Raw genomic sequence first — 16,454 nt, forward strand, 5'->3', positions numbered from 1 at the left:
TCTTCAGTCATGTTATAAGGTGTTAGATGATACTGGAACATCAGAAATTCTCTGTCATTTCACTCCTACATGACAACTACTGAGTTAGGCAGTGTCTGTGGAGAAGCCTTCCTATGTAAAGGTCATGATTTACAAGTATTCTGAAGAGTGCTGTAGTCTGATAACTTCGATGTTTTATTTTGATGATGATTTTATAGGTTCATGGTGTAAGAATGTGGAAAATCTGAAAAATTTGAAGGAGAATATAGACACTCAGCCTGAGGATATTATAAGTTTTTCCTAGGAAGATGTACACGGATTGGTCACAACAAAGAGCCTAAACTGCCAATAATCATCATTGTTTAAAATTTACAAAAATTATTGGTAACACAAAGTTCAAACACAGAAAGTTGCATTGCTTGAAATGTTAATTGCTATGTCTACCAGTGAATTCAACTAGTTCCTAAATTACTATGAATTCTAGTTTTATAGATTTAGAGTTTATGAAGTCTTCATTATTCTTATTTTCAAATTATTTGATATATATATTTTTTTCCTCTTTGGATGAGGAATAAGCCTTTCTTACCTCTAGGTTATAAATTCAAATTATAGGCCTTCAAATCTTAGAATTTAGCCAGCTATTAGAAGTTGGTAATGAATTTAATTGGAAATATGGCTTTAGTCTGTTAGAAATATGAATGTGACATATAGAAAAATTTATAAATATATAAATTTACTTTTTTTGAGTTGAGTCACACCGGCAGCTTGGAAGAATGTGTGAATTGCTGCTACTGTTCTTCCTTTTAGGTCTGTATGCTTCATCCTTCAGAAGCATGCATTGTAGAGTATATGTATATAAAAAAAATACATATACACACACGTATATATATCTCAGCTGTCTCCCCAGGCATAGGAAATGGCTGCTTAGATTGTTACTACAACAAGACACAGGAATTGAAACCCAACACTCCCACAACCTCAAAATTAAGAAGCATGACATAGTATACTGGAATTCTGCATCTCTTTTCTTAAGTAAAAAATAAAGAAAGCAAAAAGGAACACTGATTTCTACAACCCCTGGGGTGGGAATGAGGGGGTGAGAGCCTAGGGAAGTTCACTGTCAGTGCCTCCCACCTCTTAGACTGGGTCAGGAAGCAGCAGTGGTAGACGGATTAGCGCATATGCAAGGCCAACATGGAGGGAAAATACAAATTACCTGAGAGCTTATTATTTATTATGAAAGCCCTGAATATCTCTTTCCTCTCCAAACCTATATGTTCTAGAGATCAGAAACTGGGCTTATCATACTTTGTTTCACAACTTGCTGCCAAAAGAGTGTTGGTGACATTATCGGAGCTTGGTAGATGTCTGTTGGATAAAGGGATTATTCAGTCAAAACTACAGTATGGGAAAGGACCAGTGAAAGCAAATTTAAGCTTCTAAAACACTTCATTTGATTGCAATATTTCAAGCCACTGAAACCCAATGAGTTATAGAAAATAGGAGGTTGACATTACTTAAGTCCTTGAACCTCTTACCTCCCTGTCTCCACACAAAGATGCTCCCCTAGACTGCCGGTCAACAAACCATGGCCCAATTCTGCCCACTGGATGTTTTTATAAATAACTTTTTATTGAAACTTAGTCATGCCTATTTGTTTACATTTGTGCTGTGTTTGTGCTATGAAATTAGACCCCAGCAGTTGCTGAAGGCCTGCAAAGACATTACTGTCTGGCCCTTTACAGAAAAAGTTTGCCTATCCTTGTGAGATAGATAGTATTAACTGGGCTGGCAGAAAAAAGCAACGGTTAAAAAATTACCGTCTAAAATTTGAGTAAACAGGAACCACACTCTGCCAACATGAAATAAGGTTAAAACAACCCGTGAATTACTACCTCCTCCTTAGTGTTAAAACAACCGGTGAATTACTACTTCCTTCTTAGTGTTTTTCTAGTCCCTTCCCTCTTTTACAGGCTCCACATGTGCAAAGGAACAAAGTGTGACCGCTCTTTGCCCTTCCTTAGCCTACTGATGAGGGCAATATAGTGCGGAAGATCAGTGCTCCTGCGCTATATCCTATAATAAGTGATGCCAAGGGCTGCTGAGAGGACCGCATCTTGAATATCAGTGGGGTTTCAGATGCGTGTGCAACCTAATTAGTATGCATCGCCATTGTGAGGAGTGCCCTCCCCTTGAAAGAAACCCACTGAATATTCATTACTTTGTGGTCTCCTCCGAACCCATATAAGCTCTAGCTTTGTTCCCCTTTCCAAGTCTGACTTTTGGAGAAGCAGGAGCCCTCTCTGACTCCTTTTACTTGTCTCAAGTAAAAGAAACCTGTTAGAGTTGAATCCAAAATTGCCTCCTCTGTGTATTCTTACAAGAGAAAAGACAAAGACCCATTGAGTCCAGAGGGCTTCCGTGCCCTCAGCGGTATGCTTGCCTTAAACTATACATAGTGACTCCATGTTGAAGAAAACGTATGGCTGTTTTCCACAATGATGAAAACAAATGTTAAAAAATAAATCACCCCAAACTCTGCAATTAACGAAAATTTGAAGTAAAGTTTACAAAGAGAAGCACAGTAAACAGCCTATAGTGTAGTAACAAGGGGGCAAACTTTGCCATTCGAAAGGAAAAATTTGCAGTTTATGCAATCTGATAACTCATTACTAAAATAAGATGGTGTCAAAAATTGTACAGCTACCAAGATTCTGAGACTTTGATTTTTCAATTGGCATAAAAAATAATTAATTCATAAGCAGCTTTAAACAAAGACTTAGCTGATTACTTAATTCAAAGTACGATCTGACCAGCTTACTGATATAGTCTAACTTCCTATCTCTTACAGATTTTTAAAAAAATTCTGCTAAAACTGCTACCTGGAGTAGCAGCAGCAATGTCATTTTCTCATAAAATTAAGGTTATTTCCCACAGGGAAAATAAAAAACTTGGGTCATTTTCACTCCCATTACACATGATTTATTTTTACATGTTTTTTTTTTTAGCATTTTAAACCTTTTCTAAATTATCCAACTCAAATTGAACCCCAAGAGTCCTTTACAAAACTTTTTGAGGTTGTTCTAAATGATTTTAAGAGCCTAATATTAACTTCCAAAATCTACTAGAAATAAAAAATAATGTGATAACGCCATTAAAAAGAGAATTAAACAATTCTTAAATTGATACACTTCACACAAACCACAATGCTGAATTATAAATGAAAATACAGTAATGAGAACATAAACATTTTTTTCCAGTAGGATAATTATCTAGAGAAAATGATTTTAATAACCAAAAAAAATTACATTGTGAAATGTTTGTAATTCTAATGCATTTTTACCTAATGGGAAATTGAGGCTTGAGAATTGAGTTATTTTGTAAAGATCATTGGCAATCCATATTGGTGGAGCCCTGGCGGTGCAGTGATTAGGAGCTCGGCTGCTAACCAAAAGATCGGGAGTTTGAATCTACCAGCTACTCCTTGGAAACCCTATAGGGCAGTTCTACTCTGTCCTACCGGGTCGCTAGGAGTCAGAATCGACTGACAGCAATGGGTTTGGTTAGTGACAGAAACAAATTGAAATCACAAGTTTTATTGGCACCTTGGTATTTTAACAGGCTGCCTGCAGTGTAATCAGCGTATGTTGAGACTTTTACCATTTATGGCTTTCATAAGTTGGTATTTCCATATAACTTCTGGTTTTCTGTAAACAGTAGACCACAAAATTCTAACAAGTTAAATTTTAGACTTTTTGTGCATATATGCTTAAAGCCTCTTGCCTCAAAGTTTGAGTTTTTAGAAAAGTAGGATTTTTTTTTTTTTTTGTCTTATGTATCAAAAGTGACCTTCAACAGCCCTACCAACCTCTTGTCAAGGCTTCTTAGCTCTGGCCGAATAGTACTTTTTTCCATATAAGGTCTTTTTTATAATTCATTATTTAAAGAAAAAAAAAAAAAAGAATCTTTGTGATGGCCATTGTGGCTGTGTAACTTTGAAATTTTCTTTTTCATTTATGAACTAATTCACATTATCTTAGGTCTTACTATATGCAAAAAATATCAGACAACGATAGCACCAGCATGTGAGGTAAATTAACAGGGAGAGAAAAGAACCTGGAGGCAAGGACCCAATTTGGTCAACTGTTGTATTGATGGATTGGCATAGTGGCTACAATCCTGGGCTCAAGCATAGCAATGATTGTGAGGATGACCAGGACTCAACAGCACCTAACAACAACAACAACAACATTTTAACTATGCACATAATAAAAATCTGGACCAGTGTGGTGACAAAGGGAAGCAAGGGGAGACTGTCAGCTGTCAGAGCCTGCAGAGACTTCCAAGGACCTTGTCTGGCTTCCTGACTCTTAATGGCAATTCTCCCTGTACTCCCCAGACAGCACCTCAGGTGCAGGCCTGTCAACTCTCTCCTCACTCCACTTTTACCTGTTTACGTTTAGCGTATTTTTCAAGTGGCAAACCCTCTCTCCCCTACCTACCCTTTTGTTCATGTTCTTTTCAACTAAATTTTTAAGCACACTGATTATGGATGCTTTTATGGGTGTGCTGTTTTAATTTGGATGTTAGTCTTGACTCAAAACTAACCATTACGCTTGAAAGCTTGGCACCTGTTTGTTTTTTAAGATTAAAAAAAAATTAGAATATATGTTGGTCAGAAGCTATAATAAAAGGTAATAAGCAGTGAGAGACATTAGTGCTTGAGTAAACCAGTGAAGAGAGATAATCTCTTTCCTTTTAAAAAAGAAATATAGTATAGCAGGGACAGAACAGTAGAGAATGTATTATTTTTAGTTTCAATGTTATTTTTAAGAGGGAAAACTTGAACTTGTTCATAAGCAGAAGTGAAGATGCCATATAGAGGTAGACATTAACGAATTGAAAAAAGAATGCCCAGTTGTTAAATGAAAGTCCTTGAGAAGACAAAAAAAGTTTGAGAGAGGAATGTCTTTGGAAAAGTGGAAAGCATACAGGAGGGGAATAGACAGCATCTCCTGTGAGTGAGGCAGTAGTGGGATGAAGGTAAAACAGTGGTGGAGGCAGAAGGCATTGTAATAGCTGGATCTGAGCGCTCTTATCATCTTCTGTGTTGTAGGAGAAAAGGTATCTGTTAAACAGAAGGGAGAGACAAGGGGTTAGGGTCTTACAGAGAGCGCAAATAATTAGAAAAAGCCATTTGAAGGATGTGATGGGGTTGCTATGAGTTGGAATCGACTCGACGGCACTGGGTTTTTTTTTTTTTTTTTTTCTGGGAATATAAGAATTGTGGCACAGCTGTGAGGTCCCTGGTGAGACCATACAGCACGAATTTACAGTCGACGTATGTTAACATTGCTTTGTGCCTTGGCAGTGTTTAGCAGTAGCACAGCTTAACAGTCTGATATGACGCATCAGAAAACGCAGCATGAAGACAGCTGGTCGTGGGTCTGTACTCTAGCTGAGCAGGCGAGCAAGTGAAACCATGAAGTGGTTATGTATTCTGAGAAAAGATGGTTTTGAAAGACTGGAAGTCACAATGGTGGTGAAAAAGTGATGTTGAAAGTGGGAGAAAGAGGGACAAACATTATCTGCATATAGGATATTCATACTCCTCATGGATGAAGTCATATCCTTTTTGGTGTTCTGTCTTTTTTTCCACAACTGTCAAGGAAAAAAATATTATATAGAATTATTTGGTGCATGGGATTCAGAAGCAAATCAAATCTTGGCTCACATCCTTGCTCTCTGCCACTCACCAGCAGTGTTTACTCATTTGTAGAATGAGGTTAAAAATACCTCTTAGGGTGTCATGAGGATTAGATGAAGTAAAGGATTACTGTGCCTGGCACAGGATAGGCTATACCACATTTGTTAAGTTTATTATAGTGGTCATGGGATCAAGGAGTCCCTAGGTGCTGCAGATGGTTAAGTGCTTGATTACTGGCTGACAAGTTGGCTGTTGGAACTCAGGCAGAGTCTCCTTGGAAGACAGGCCTGGTGATCCACTTCCAAAAGGTCATAGCCTTGAAAGCCCCAGGGAGCACAAGTTCTACTCCACACCCACAGGGTTGCCATGAGTTAGAATGGACATAAGGACAACTAAAAACAACAGTAATGGAATCGTGGGATTACTACTACTGCCACTAATTTGGTTTGCCTATGGTGTTGCTGCCAGTGCATTGGAACTGAAGAGTTTTGAGCAGCTAGTTAACTAGTTGGTTAGAGCAAATGCTCTTAGGGCTAAGGTCATGAATTTTAACTCCATACAGGCAAGTTAGCTGCTGACACATTCGAATGCTCAGATCAGTCAAGTATAGAAAAATCTCAAAGGAAACTAGATGAGGGTCTAACCCTGGTGGTGTAGTGGTTAAAAGCTAGGGCTGCTAACCAGAAGGCCGGCAGTTGGAATCCACTAGGCACTCCATACAGGGTCACTGTGACTCTACGGCAATGGTTTTTTTTAGAGTAGAACTGGGATTCAGTGTCACTACTCTCTGTAGGCTGGGTGGCCTCAAAAAAGTTTTTTGAGTATTTTTTTTCTCATCGGTAAAATCTTACATGGCTGTTGTGAGGCTCAAATAAGATAAATGAGAAAATATTGTGAGCTTCAAACATCACATGAAAATAAAGTACTATTGTTAATATGCAAATAATAGTAAAACAAATAAAAATGGCTGCTAAATACCATAAATGCAATACCTTTTATGCTTTTGTAAAAGCAACTCAATTTTTCATGTCTGCATTTCAGCTTATAGGAGTCTGTCATGTTTACCTCAAAGCCTGTGATGTAAGAAAGGGAGATTTTTTCCTCTGTCTACGTTACTACTGGGGTTACTGTTCTGCTAAGGTACTGTCATGGACTGAATTATGTCCCCCCAAAAATGTGTGTATCAGCTTGGTTAGGCCGTGATTCCCAGTATTGTGTGGTTGTCCTCCATTTTGTGATTGTAATTTTATGTTAAGAGGATTAGGGTGGGATTATAACACCACACTTACCCAGGTCACCTCCCTGATCCAATGTAAAGGGAGTTTCCCTGGGGTGTGGTCTGCACCACCTTTTATCTCTTAAGAGATAAAAGGAAAGAGAAGCAAACAGAGAGTTGGGGACCTCATACCACCAAGAAAGCAGTGTCTGGAGCAGAGAATGGCACTGCACCTGAGAAGCTCCCTGACCATGGGAAGATTGAGGACAAGGACCTTCCTCTGGAGCCGACGGAAAAAGAAAAGCCTTTCTCTGGAGCTGACCCCTGAATTTGGACGTTTAGCCTACTTTACTGTGAGAAAATAAATTTCTCTTTGTTAAAGCCATCTACTTGTGGTATTCTGTTTTGGTAGCACTAGATGACTAAAACAGGTACAAAAGCCCTCTTTATAGTCGCGTCTAAGGGCATCTCCTTGTTCTTTATCTTTCCTGACGTATTTTCACACTTTGGACTACTCATTTTTTAAACTTCTTCCTTTTTAGCTTGTGTGAAACTGTTCTTTTATTACCACCCTTAAATTTTGGAGAAATTAGAATAAGAAGGGCACATAAAATGATTGTAGAGATTGGAATAGCTGTAACTACTTATGGAGAACAGACCAGAAATGTTAGGATTTAACATCTATGTTAAATATTAGGAGCCTGGGAAAGTGAAATGACGGGGGAACACAATAGAATTCAAAATATCTGAATTAATGGCTAAGCCTCTTCTACCACATATAAGAATTCTAAGTCAAAGGGGCCACCTTCTAAAATTTGAGTGTAGTAACTTTGAGACAAATAAAAGAAATACTGCCTGCCACATTTAACAGCTTAGGGAGAAGAAAAAGGCAGAGGAGGGGAATTATACCAGTGTTGTCTTTAAACATGTGCAAAGCTATTGTGTAAAAAAGCAACTGGTCTTGCTCTGTCCCACAAGTAGATCCAATGAATGGATGTTACAGAAAATAAATTTCCATGAAATATCAAGATAAAAAAAAATAGAACTTTCTAAAGATGTAATGAACTTCTGCAGAGAGAGTGGATTTCCAATCACTGAAAGTATTCAAGTATAGGTAGTGTGATTATTTGGCAAAGTGTAAAAGAAACTCGAGGAAGTGTGATTAAGCAACCTAACCTTATATTTCTTACCCAATGTTGAAAAATTCCATCATTCTTCCATTCCCATGGACTAATTTCTTTGTCTGCTTTCCCCCCTTGTTGGGTGTTCTGTGTTTGACTTTTGGACTGTACACATTGCCACATTTAATTTACCATTGTGTCAAGATCAGGAGCCCTGGTGGAGCAGTGGTTGAAGTGCTGAGCTGCTAACCCAAAGGTCTGCGAGTTCACCAGCTGCTCCTCAGGAGAAAGATGCAGCAGTCTGCTTCCAGAAGGATTTACAGCCTTGGAATCCCTATGGGGCAATCCTACTCTGTCCTATAAAAAAAACAAAACCAAATCCATGGCTGTGGAGTCGATCCCGACTCATAGTGACCCTATAGGACAGAGTAGAACTGTGCCATGCGGTTTCCAAGGGGGGCCTGGTGGATTTGAACTGCTGATCTTTTGGTTAGCAGCCTTAGCTCTTAACCATTATGCCACCAGGGTTTCCTAGTCTGTCCTATAGGGTTGCTAGAAGTCTGAATCAACTTAAGGACAACTTTTTTTTTTTTTTTTTTGGCGCCAAGGTCATCTTGATTCCCTTTAGTCTAGAGGGCAGCTTAAGAAGTCCTGGGTGTGTTATCGATTAACCCCCGGTGACTCACAAATACTATTATGTTCTGCATGTGCCATAACATAAAAAAAAAAAAAAAAAAAATTGGGGAAAAAGTGGTGTGCTTATTAAAAGTACAATCAGCATTAGATTCATAGCTCTGCCCATCTATTGTGCTGACAAATTACTTAATCTCTTGTGTTTCAAGTTCCTTATCAATAAGGTGGGAAAACAGCAGTGCCTCCTTAATAGTGCTGTTAATGAGGGTTAAGTGAATGAAGTGCTCCATAAAGGTTGCTGTCTCTAAAATGACTGGTCAGATGGTGAGTTCCCCACGTTAATGTCTGCCTCTGGGAATTTCCTCTTATCCCCAGTACTCTCTCTGCCTGGTAACACCTCAGAGAAGTTAAATCGTCCCAAGACACAGGCCCTTAATGAGGCAGCCTCCCGTTGTTTTCCTATGATGCTCTCGCTGTGTTGTGAGCTTTCATCATCTTACGGACCACACCACACAGAGCTGTTCTTGCTGTTTGTTCGTTGTTTCTCGAGTGCACCTTCTACGAAGACGGCGCAGGGCAGCTCCGTTCTGTCCTACACACGGTCGTTATGAGCCGGAACCGACTGAGCAGCACGTAACAACAACAGGCGTGTTCTAACATTACAAGCTGAATAAGTTCCTGTTAATGAATTTTGGGAGCAGGATCCTCTTTGTATGTAAAAAATAGTATTGATACAAAGAATAATTTAAGTTATGAAGAGTGTTAAGATGGTTAAGCACTAGATCACAGATGGCTGACGATGCTATGCTTTAAGCTTTTGTTTGAACTTATAAAGAGTATAGAACAAAAGATTTGGTTTAGTGAGATGATTTAGCAATTCCCAGAAGTCGTGACAAACTACCAGTGTTTTGTTTATGTTTCTGGAAAATTCGATTATAGTGAAAGTGAGAAATGTGTGATCCTTGCACATACCATGCACTCTTGAATTTGCATTTGAGGAGCTGCACTGAGCTGTACCATTTTGATGCCCTATCTGAGCAGCAGAGGAAGCCAAGCAAGCTGAACTGCAGTGGAAAGGAGAAGTAACTTGCTAAACAAGCAGCAGAGAAAAAGACAGACATTATTTAACACCATTCTTCCTAACAGCTGTTTCCAGTAACGCTTACTGATTTGGAACCAGCGTGCATTTTTGGAATTACAGTAGAAAGGCCTCACAAGCTAGATTACTAAGATATTCTTAACAGAGATGAAGATAAGTATTGCAAGCTATCATTGAGCCCGAGGTTAAAAATATCTTGCAAACTCTAAATAAAAAAACAATTAGGACATAAGAACACAAAATATTTTATAAGCAGCTAATACAATTTTCATAACTATAGGACTGGTCATTCTGAATCTACACACAATCTTCTTGGCATCTCCAGAGGAAAGATAGTACTTTTTGCATGAATGACTCTTTAAAAGTGTTTTGTTTTCTCAAAGGAATATTTTCGACTCAAACGACCTGGTACGTAGCATGACTTCCTGAGTTTAATTTCATGCCCTAATTTGTCACCACTGACAAATTAGGTCAAAACCCCAGACCATCTGCACAGAGCCATGGGGAATGATCAACAACAAAGACAGTGATTTAACAGTGTCCCTGACTCTTTATGTGATTCCTGGGGCTGATCCATGGTCACAACTAATCAGCTGCATTTTTTCCAACCAGATACTACACCGATAGAAAGCAGTGGAAAAGAAACTAATAATCGTCTTGTTGTATAAGCACATGCCAAGAATGAAAAGCAGAGGAGATGAAGTCTTATTTGAATTCATGGGCATTTTGTTTTTGTGAGCTTCTCCACTTGGTTCCCTCATGCCAGGAGTTTAAAACTTGGTTGGGTTTGGGAATTATCCTCTAGTCTCATCCAATCTAATGATTCAGTCACACCATGAGGTTGGATGAGACTAGTAGATTAGGCCTTCTTTGGGGACTTTCTAAGGTCTCCATGGTTTTATGGAGAACATTAGATTCCCCCCGCCCTCCGTGTTGGTGTATGTGGCACAATGGTTAAGAGCTCAGGCTGCTAACCAAAATGTCACCAATTTGAATCTGCCAGCCACTCTTTGGAAACTCTATGGGGCAGTTTTACTCTGTCCTACAGGGCTGCTATGAGGGCCACTATGAGTTGAAGCCAACTCAATGGCAATGGGTTTGGTTTGCCTTTTTTTTTGGTAGGCATGTGTAGTCCTGGGAATCCCAACCCAGAGCTTACACAGCAATAGATTTGGTCTTCCTCAGTATATTAGCACCACCTCAAAATGTCCAAACCCCCCAAGTCAGGAGAGATCAAGATAGTCAAAAGATTGTGTCTTTTAGGACAATCCCTTTTCTGTTGTCCACCACTTTGTTGCACTCTCCATACTCTGTGGGTAAGGTCAGAACATAATCTGGGTAAAAGAATTAATTTTCCCTGATTGTATTTATCTTTCTAGATCTTACCTTATAATTTTGGTGACATATAGATGAGTAAATAGATAATAAATATTGAATAAAAATCCCAATATAATGATTTTCCCTGTATTTTCACACATGTTAAAAACACTTATTTTATGTCAGCTTCAAGGTCTTTTTGGGTTTGTTTATATGATTGACTTAAAATTACAGAAGAGATATTTCTAAGCAGGTATTCTTAAAACTATTAGGCTCAATTTTTAATAGTTGCATACACTGAGAAGAAAAGGGATAAAAACCAAACAAAAGGACAGGTAAAGCTCATTTGGCTTTTCTATGTCCTTTACATAGATCAAAAGGCAGTTGTTTAGACAGAACAAGGGGATACTGAGTGGTTTAAAGTCAGGAAAGGTGTGCATCAGGTTGTATTCTTTCACCATACCTATTCAACCTGTATGCTGAGCAAATAATCTGAGAAGCTGGACTATATGAAGAAGAATGATTAGGATTGGAGGAAGACTCATTAACAGCCTGCGTTATGCAGATGACACAACCTTGCTTGCTGCAACTGAAAAGGACTTGAAGCACTTGCTAATGTAGATCAAAGACCACAGCCTTCAGTATGGATTGCATCTCAACATAAAAAAAAAAAAATCCTCACAACTGGACCAATGAGCAACATCACGATAAATGGAGAAAAGATTGAAGTTGTCAAGGATTTCATTTTACTTGGATCCACAATCAACATCCGTGGAAGCGGCAGTCAAGAAATGAAACGACGCATTGCATTGGGCAAATCTGCTGCAAAGGATCTCTTTAAAGTATTGAGAAGTAAAGATGTCACCTTGAAGACTTAGTTGCGCCTGACCCAAGCCATGGTATTTTCTATCACATCATACGCTTGTGAAAGCTGGACAATGAATAAGGAAGACCGAAGAAGAACTGACGCCTTTGAGTTGTGGTGTCGGTGAAGAATATTGAGTATACCATGGACTGCCAAAGGAACGAACAAATCTGTCTTGGGAGAACTACAACCAGCATGCTCCTTAGGAGCAAGGATGGTGAGACTGCGTCTTATATACTTTGGAGATGTTGTCAGGAAGGATCAGTCCCTGCCGAGGGATATCATGCTTGGCAAAGTTCAGGGTCAGCGGAAAAGAGGAAGACCCTCAATGAGGTGGATTAACACAGTGGCTACAACAATGAGCTCAAGCATAACAACGATTGTGAGAATGACACAGGACCAGGCAGTGTTTTGTTCTGTTGTGGATAGGGTCGCTATGAGTCGGAATCGAATCGATGGTGCCTAACAAGAACAACAACAACAACATGTAGATATAACTAAGGAAATATATTCGGTCAGACTATATACGGACTGGGAATTTTGTATAGACACGGTAACAGAAGAACTGTCAGAAAAATTATTCAGTTATAACTTTTTAGTCTTTCTTTTTTCAGTATGTCTGAAGTTCTTAATTCATACTGATTTTGTGGGGGGCCGTTCTTTGTGGCTTTTAGATGTCTGAATCCTCACACCTCATCCTCAACCATGACTTTTTTTCCATTTCTGTCCATTCATTCATCTCATCTGGCTGAGCATTGCATCAAAGGAAGTCTCAAGTGGTCATGGATAATTGACAAAACAGATAATTTATTTACAGATAGCCAAGAATGCACTAAATCTGAAATATGCTTCTGCATATAAACTCTTCTACTCAGGTAAATAAATGTCTTGATAAATATTGATGTTTTGTATCTGTCCTGCCACTTCCAATGAAGAATGGTCAGACTTTATTAATTATTCACTTACTCATTAACTTACTTAGTCACTTTCTCAACAAGTAGCTTATTGTATTTGTACTACGTGCAAGGCTATAGAAGGTGCTGTGATAAATACTAAGATGAGTAAATCCCAGTCTTTGCCCTTAAGGGAGCTTATACTATGGCAGCTTATTATAAATGCACAAATACATAGAATGCAAGTCAGAGTATGGTATGTGCCATGTCGAGTGCTGTTATGTGCAAGAGAGGGAAAGATGTATAGAGATGGTGGAGTGGGACAGGTTAAAAAAAAACACCACAGTTGAGTTGATTCTGACCCATAGCGACCTTATAGGACAGTGTGGAACCATCCTTTAGGGTTTCCAAGGCTGTAAATCCTTATGGAAGCAGACCACCACACCTTTCTCCGGTGGAGCAGCTTGTAGGTTCAGACCGCCAACCTTTCAGTTAGCAGCAGAGCACTTTAACCACTGTGTCACCAGGGCTTGGGAGAGGTTAAGCCCCCCAAAACCAAACCCAATGCCATTGAGTTGATTCTGGAAGTTAAACCCTATGGAAAATGTGGGAGATGAATTGGGATTGAAGCCAGGATAGGGTTTGGTCAGATGGACAAGAGATTAGTAGGATACTCTAGGTGTAGAAGGTATTCTCAGTGAATGCTTAGAAGTAAGTAGTATTAAGCAGGTAATTGGGTATGAGTATTGGTCAGGTTCCACAGGAACATAAACACTTGGGTAGGATTGTAATGGGATGTAATGCTGCAAAGTAAAGTATGATTATGATGGCCTTAAATACATTTCCTTCACCTAATTACCACACACACACACAGAGTGCTTTAACTGTGTTCAGTCGGAATGGGAACCTGATAAAGAATTTGAGTAAGAAAGTAAGATTACTCAAAAGATTAATCTGGGGATGTTATCTCCAACAGATCAGAAAGAAACACACAAAAGAAAATATAACAAAGTCAGTGGTAATAAGAACATGAAATAGTGCAATGGTTGTGAGGATGGAAAAGAGCAGAGGAAGAGATACTGTAAAAGTAGAATTGGTAGCCTGGGCAACATTTTGTTCTGTTGTATGTACATAGGGTCACTGTGAGTGGGAGCCAAACAATGTGATAGTACCTAATGGCAGCGACAACAACAGCATTACTTTGGGAAAAGGAAAGTGGGGTGAACTGTTGGAGAATGGGAGTGTAGAAGACCCCAAAGTGACTGAGGGCTTTAATTAAAGCCCATCAAGACAGCGGTCAGACTAGTCTATTTTCAGGACCTCTGGGCATGTTTGTTACCACAATCACCGCTTGGTAACCTTGAGGCTGATCAATTCATTTTAAACTTAGTCACACTGTACAGAGATAGTCATTTCGAAAAGCAGAAGGAAATAGTTTCAAACTTTCTCAGAAATACTACTATGTTGGATTTGAGATATTTCAATGGACAGTATTTTTCCAAATAGTAGAATTACAAATAAGACATAGCTATAATCAACTTTGAAAGCTATCTTTCCTCATAGCAGTAGAATTACAGATAGCAAATAATAATGTGGTTTCTTACTTCCTCTTTCTAACTCACATTTTCCTAGTTTACAGAGAATCCGGAATAATTCTTATGCTATTTGATTATTCTAATCATTAGTCTCCTAATCATAAAAAAAAAAAAATATGATTAGGGACCAAAAAATAAATTAAAAAATAAAGAAAATAAACCTGTTGGTGTCGAGTCCAGTCCAACTCATAGCGATCCTACAGGACAGAGTAGAACTGCCCCATAGGGTTTCCAGGGAATGGCTAGTGGATTTGAACTGCTGACCTTTTGGCTAACAGCCGAGATCTTAAGCTTAACTGTGCCAACGGGGCTCCATCACAGGGACAGAAAGTATAATTTTGTGGGACCAAATGAAATGCCTGATAAAAATAAAATTAAAAGAAGTTTTATTTTATTCAGAGTCCTGATAGGACGGGATTTTCACTAAGACAAAAATAATTTTTTTTCTGATAGGTTCCATTCTTTGAAAGTGATGTGTATGAACTTTATATCTTGCCATTGAGAGACATAACTGAAAATATAGAATGAGTATAATTAAAAAAAATCATATGCATGTACAAAGGTTAGAGGAAATATATAAAAATCTAAATAGTGATTCTCAGGTAATTAAATTTATGCTAAAATAGGGCTTTTCTCCGTTTTTAATTTTCTTTACAGTAGCCGTAAATTACTGTCATAATCACTAGTGGAGATATTAAAATAAAACTGATAAAAGATACACTGGTTTAAAAATATTTTTCCAACTCCATTTGACTTTCTTTTCTCTACTTCTGTCATAAATTAACAAATTCATGAGTAAATGTGGTAGATTTACATATGTGAACCGTTTGGAAAGGTGCTGTGTCTTCTCAGTGAATGTGAAAGCTTTCCCTGCCCTCCCTGCTCGGCTTCAGGAGCAACCATTCTAACATTATGGTTACCCAGTACATTCAGAGGCTCGTAGCCGCTCTTAGAAGATTTTCTACTTACTGCCACTTATATTTTAATAAAAATATACACTTTCGGGTGTTAACGACATCAGTGACAATTTCCATTCTATATCCCAATATATAGACTCAAAATTATTAAGAATTGTTGGTGCTCCCCACTCCACATATACACCAATGCCAGGGAAACACGCTTTTATCTGAATTCTCGGACCCAGGTTCAATTCCTGGCCAATGTCCCTGATACGCAGCCACGACCTGTCTATCAGTGGAGTCTTGCGTGTTGCTGTGATGCTGGACAGGTTTCAGCAGAGCTTCCACACTAAGACAGACTAGGTAGGAAGGGCAGTGTTTCATTCAGATGTGCATGGGGTTGCCATGAGTTGGGGAAGACTTGACTGTACCTAACAACAGTAGCGATGAAGTATATAAAATACGACCTTCTGTGTCAGCTACGGCACGTATCCATGATATACGTAAGTGTGTATATTCAGACACTCCATTTAGACATATCTGAGATTTTGCTTCAGTTTCTTGGAAGCTAAAACCAAATTACTCTGTTATTTTCTAGCTGAAAGGGGTTTCTTCGGCTGTGTCGTTAGCACTTTCAATTGCCTGCACTTGTGGGTGTGTTTGAACTTCTTCAGCATCCGTCTTTGTCCACTGAGCCTTTCTCAATGCCTGGCCTTCATTTTATTTCCCTGTCTTTTCAGCACCTCTTGATCTTTTTCCTTCTCAGCCAGAATTTTCACTATGAAGTAATCTGAATGATAAATTTGTGTCTTTTCCTCCCACGCCCAGTATGGATGAACTACAATAATTACGTATGCCGGACGCAGTTGTATCTCTTCCGTGTCGTCTTTGCCTTTGTATTACGTCTCTGAAGCAGCTGTCTTTATTTGAAAGCAGAAACAATAAAACATTTAAAAATGTATAGCCTCAACATGGAGTTTAGTGAAAGAACATTTTTTTTTTCATGCACAAACCACTAAAATGACAAATGTAATAGGAAACATGGGTTATAAATATTGTATTTTATCCAAGTATGCCATTGCACTAAACATGATGCAAGATAAATAAAATAAAAACTAACTTACTGTTAT

General features: G+C 38.6%; 1 protein-coding gene and 1 long non-coding RNA gene across 3 annotated transcripts in view; both read right to left on the bottom strand.

Annotated features, from left to right (window-relative positions):
• Nucleotides 1-16,454, bottom strand: part of MARCHF1 (membrane associated ring-CH-type finger 1) — a 118,093-nt gene that overhangs the window by 74,442 nt on the left and 27,197 nt on the right. The window lies entirely within an intron of this gene.
• Nucleotides 14,705-16,442, bottom strand: LOC135227291 (uncharacterized). Its single transcript, XR_010317455.1, has 2 exons — nucleotides 16,176-16,442; nucleotides 14,705-14,936 (listed from the first exon to the last, which is right to left on the bottom strand). It is a non-coding gene; the product is annotated as an uncharacterized LOC135227291 (long non-coding RNA).

This window comes from Loxodonta africana, chromosome 13 (assembly GCF_030014295.1).
Source record: "Loxodonta africana isolate mLoxAfr1 chromosome 13, mLoxAfr1.hap2, whole genome shotgun sequence".
In the NCBI taxonomy this organism is placed as follows: Eukaryota; Metazoa; Chordata; class Mammalia; order Proboscidea; family Elephantidae; genus Loxodonta; species Loxodonta africana.